The following is a 6,000-nucleotide window of genomic DNA, read 5'->3' as shown; positions in this document are numbered from 1 at the left end:
GATTGCAATGGTGAAGACGGAGCGTCCGACTCCTTTTTATCCGTGTCAGCGCTGATCCGCTCCTCCCAAAAGACCATCGTATGGGAAAATCCTTCAGCATATCTCTTTCTTATCTAATTTCACTATAGATCTAGCCTAAACTTAAACTATTGTGGTATAAATTTCATTGGTTACACACAACCTATACAATATTGGTATGTCCGTGGTGTATATATATATATATATATATATATATATATATATATATATATATATATATATATATATATATATATATATGTATATATATATTTAACGTAGAAACCACTGTTGGAGTAGTAAAGTCTGGAAACGGGGAATCTATATATTTCGATTCCCCGTTTCCAGTCTTTTCTACTCCAACAGTGGTTTCTACGTTATTGACAAATGTGTGATTACATTTTTCACCTGTAATATATATATATATATATGTATATATATATATATATGTATATGTATATATATATATATATATATATGTGTATATGTAAGGTGGTTTTGATGTTCTCTTAAGTGTTTTTGACTAATTATTGTATTCATTTATTTAATTTATCATGAAAGCAAATTTATATATATATATATATATATATATATATATATTATGAAAGTAATGTATCTAAGTTATGATAAATAACGTTCAGGGGATTTCTTTTTCCGTTGGAAAGACTCCATTTCACATTCTTACTGTCTAGATTTGGTGAGGAAATTTTATTTTAGAAATAAAATTCTTTCCTGATATCTTGATAATCTTGAAAAATACGAAAAATATATATATATCCAAAAATAAAAGCTAAACACCACAAACACCAAAACCCTAATACCAAATCCCTGAAAGCAGACAATACTTATTTTGTTTTCACCCTATTTTGGCTGCCTAAATACCTGCATCCACACATCAACCACGAATGTCCTCGGAACCTCCCCTACATCTCTCTAGAATTTTTGTTTTAGTTAGGTTTATTGTATATCGACGTCCTTGCTGTGGATGTACTGTGTCTTGCTGCATTGCGTCTGACCTAGAGCAGTTGGCGGATGCAGGGATGACCCGTCATCCATGAGGACCTGAGATGGAAGAGGTGGAAAAGGTGGTGAGTGGGAGTGAAATAGGTGGGAATAGATACGTACCTCTGTCTTAGCTACCTCCCTTATAAGGGGGAAAAAGTTCTTGGTATATAGATACATAGACAACTAGATAGACATATAGATATGTTTTTTGTTAGGTCACCAGCTAGCAGGACCAGGAGAACAGTCACTGATTTATTAACTCTTACTTTGTGAAAACGGGAGATCATTTCACCCTTTAGAGTACACTGCACGAAAGGTTCAACTTTTGTGGAACGAAACGTATTTTGTACCTCGCCTCTGTGGCTTAATCTAGTTTGGTATGATTATACGCATGGTAAATAAAGCTTGTGGAGCTCTATAGGTGTTTGAATGGCTGTGGCTGTGAATGTATCATGAGAGTAGTGTAACCTGCCTGACACTGGTCTATACGGCTCTAATGTCCGGCCTTGCAGAGTGGATCTATGAACCTATTGTAACAGTCACTAACCATCAACAACCATGCACGTGATCCACACACATGCAACATGGTACTCGTTTTTTGCAAGATCTCTAATCCTCCAGGCCTCACCAATTTCCCAATCTCAAAACACCTGACTCAATGCAAAGTAAGACAACAACAAGATGTCCCGCAGTGTCGCCACACGAGATGCCTAATGTCCACCAGGAAGAGCCATTGAACCCTTTCTCATACCTACCCCAATTACATTACCGTAAATTAATATATTTACCCCATATCTAACCACTCCCACCAACCATAACACTAACCCCTATATAAAAGAACTAACACCCACACCTATATTTGTTATACACACACACACACACACACATATATATATATATATATATATATATATATATATATATATATATATATATGTGTGTGTGTGTGTGTGTGTGTGTGTGTGTGTGTGTGTGTGTGTGTGTGTGTGTGTGTGTGTGTGTGTGTGTGACCGTGTTCGTGTGTGTGTGTGTGTGTGTTTGTGTGTGTGTGTGACCGTGTCCGTGTGTGTGTGTGTGTGTGTGTGTGTGTGTGTGTGTGTGTGTGTGTGTGTGTGTGTGTGTGTGTGTGTGTGTGTGTGTGTGTGTGTGTTGATAAGAACACGGGTACGTGTGTTCACTTATGCAAAGTAGACCACTTGGAAAAAGAAACTAACAAAGCAGAGCGCTTTCGTATATTACATCCTCAGAGCAAAAAGTTCATAGTTAAACAGAAATACATAGTTTATATATACATGAAGGAGGGACAAGGACAGTTTACTTAAGAGTAGAGGACATTTACCCCTTGGAAAGCGGTAAGTTAAGTCCCACTAATAAGGGAGGGGCGACATTAGGTCACAGTCGCAAGGATTACATTTTTCCTTATCATTCTTTTGCTTGTTTCTTGGCAGATAAAACTTCCCAACCAAAATCATCTCTCAGTTATCATAATGTTTTGATTTTGCCATTTCAAGAAAAAATTTGTTGCGTGCTACATAATTATTAAAAAGATTTAACATAAAGGTAATTCTTAAGAATAATAGTACAGTAAAACATATGCTCATCAACAATAGTATTGAGGTAAATAAAAGGATGCATTTATAAAGTTCCTCGCAAAAAATGTAATCAATTTTACATAGGTCAAACTGTCAAACCCTCAAGCATCAGGATTGAATAACATAAGAAAAATGTTAGGGATGGCAATAACTCCAGTGGAATCTTCAAACATGTTCAATTAAATAATCATCCTGTTCATTGGGGTAATGCCCATGTCATCTATCATACCAATGATATAATAGTAAGAAATTTAGTAGCGTGCACTTTGATCCATACCACCCGTGATCAAAATACAAATTTACACAAAGGCTTATATAAACTTGACAGATTTATCTGCCAAGAAATAAGCAAAAGAATAATAAAGTAAAATGTAACCCTGCGACTGTGACCTAATGTCGCCCCTTCCTCATCAGTTTTACGCATTGACCCTTGCGACCTGAACTACCGCTTTCCATGGGGTAAATATTCTGGAAGGCGCCCAAAATACCTCCACCCAAAATACCTCCGGCCAAAATCCCACACCCAAAATACCTCCACCCAGAATACCTCCAAAAATGCCCAAAATACCTCCATGCATATTGTGCTGTTTGTACTGCTTAGAAGGTTATAATCTTAAATTATCAAGTTTATTGGAATAATTATAATTTGCGGAATAAAGGTTTAGATAAATTACAGCAATGGTCTGAAAAGTGGCTAATGAAATTTAACACAAGTAAATGCAAGGTAATGCACATAGTAAAAGTAACAGTAAGTACGATTACAAGTTATTTGGAAATTCGTTAACAAAAGTGAGTAGTGAAAAAGATCTCGGTGTAATTATCGGTAACGATACCAAATTATCCATGCAAATGATAAGTGTTATGATAAGGACATTTGGGAATGATATTGTAAACAATATGTAGAGCATAGAATCCGATAGAAAGTATCATTAAAGGACTTTTTCATTCAGGATTATGGTAGTATGGTAGATCAAAGGAATAATCAATTCTATATAGAAATTGTTAATCAAAGGAATCAGACAAAACAATTGATCAAAGGAATAATTAATTCTATATAGAAAATTTTAATCAAAGTAATCAGACAAAACAATACAACGACTTCAGTTCACATGTTCAGCCATAGGTAATTGTTTCATAAATTGGATACAATGGTCCTTAAACTCAGAAGTTAAATCAAATAATGCATTTTGCCCTATATCAGTACCTGGTGGCCATCTGTAATGGCATATAGTAATTGGAGTCAGAGGTATCTTATTTTATCTTATTTATTTGTTCTATTTTATTTTTGAAAATCGGCTTAATTACTATATGCCATTACAGATGGCGACCAGGTACTGATATAGGGTAAAATACATTATATAGTGTAAAATACATTATTTGATTTGAACATGTGAACTGAAGTCGTTGTATTGTTTTGTCTGATTACTTTGATTAAAGTTTTCTATATAAAATTAATTATTCCTTTGATCAATTGTTTTGTCTGATTCCTTTAATTAACAATTTCTATATAGAATTGATTATTCCTTTGATCTACCATACTACCATAATCCTGAATGAAAAAGTCCTCTAATGGTACTTTCTATCGGATTCTATACTCTACATATTGTTTACAATATCATTCCCAAATGTCCTTATCATAACACTTATCATTTGCATGGAGGTATTGTGGGTGGTTTAAGAGGTATTTTGGGTGGAGGTATTTTAGGTGTGGGATTTTGGCCGGAGGTATTTTGGGCGGAGGTATTATGTCATGGATCTAAATATTCTCTGCTCATGTAAACTGTCCTTGTTCCTTCTTCATGTATATATAAACTATGTATTTCTGTTCAACTATGTACTTTTTGCATTGAAAACGTAATATACGAAAGCGCTCTGCTTTGTTAGTTTCTTTTTCCAAGGGGGTCTACTTTGCATAAGTGAACACACGTACCCGTGTTCTTATCAGCATATATATATATATATATATATATATATATATATATATATATATATATATATAACAATTCAATATCACATTAACCTTAAACAAAATGTTCAACTGAATATTTTCAGCACAACCCCCTCCGAGGCAATTTTACAGGCAGTCACCCAAAGCCAATACACAATAAAATAAGACAACTCAACGACAAATTCCAAAATGAGCAAAACCAACACATAAAAACATGCCATTATTCAACCTACAGACGTAATGACGTCATGCGTTTCCGTAGGTTTCAAGGAACTCACGATCACTTGCCAGAACTCTTTCCCACCATATAAAAACATGCTCTACTCCCATCTCACCGTGACGCCCCGGAATAAGACACAATTACATCAAACTCAAAACTATACTAACTCCATCCATTGTCAACCTAATATAACTATCTCCAATACATTTGTCGATACTCAACATACAAAATATTATCACCTTACCAATTTAACTCTGAAAACATAGTTCAGACAAATCAGCAACTTTAATGAAATTAGGTGTTTGGTGCCGACCTCAAAAGTTCAAGCTCGTTTGTTTATCCTATGCAGGGGACTTATTCACTCTTGCATGAAGGATTTCCTTATGTTTGGGGGTGATTGGCTTCACTCAATAATCTTGACTAAGGTAAAAACCAAACCCTTCTCCCATACTTTTTTCAAGCGACATTCATCTGCTCAGTACCTTCCAAAATATTTCATCCCTATCCCTTCTATCACTATTTTATTATTCATTCTCTTTTGAACTCGTAGAATGGGTATCTCCTTTCCTTAAGACCCTGTCACACATGGATTCCGCATGAAAACCGAATGCTTACCGCACAAAAAGGGCTTGATCGTGGAGAGATCGGGCAGAAATGGGGTGAAATTTTGTTTTAGTCGGGGAGCTTTAACGAATAAATAGCGTATGTTTAATTAAGTTTCCGTATGCAACACTACTGTTCAGATAACACTTCCCGTATATCCCCGACCACGTCAAATTTGGCCCAATTGCCCGAACGTTTCACGAATTAAACTACCAAAGCACGTATGCTCCCCGATGATAAACGTGAAGCGGTAGTGTATTGTTCGTGATTTAGTAGTGTTCTTAACGGGATTGTGCGGTATTTATGCGTCAAATACGGAAATCAAACGCGGAATGAACGGCGTAGACGTGAAACAGACGGTTTACAATAGCGATACGGAAGTTAAACGTTCGTTGAATAGTCGGCGGTAGTCGGGAAACGATCGTAATATTACCGATTTCTCCGTCAACTCCACAATTAAAACGAACACTTCCCGACCAATTCCGTATGCTCTCCGTCAATTTTCCGTACGATTACCGCGTGGTACGCGTCATGGAACATTAGACTTTTCAAAACATTTCACCCTTTTTCTGTGAAATTGCATTTTGCAAGAGTCAAGGGTTAACCAGTCCGTC

Source organism: Oratosquilla oratoria, chromosome 18 (genome assembly GCF_046742065.1).
Source record: "Oratosquilla oratoria isolate Oo_2021 chromosome 18, ASM4674206v1, whole genome shotgun sequence".
Classification (NCBI taxonomy): Eukaryota; Metazoa; Arthropoda; class Malacostraca; order Stomatopoda; family Squillidae; genus Oratosquilla; species Oratosquilla oratoria.
The sequence above is the reverse complement of the archived record's forward strand: the minus strand, read 5'-3'. Positions refer to the sequence as shown.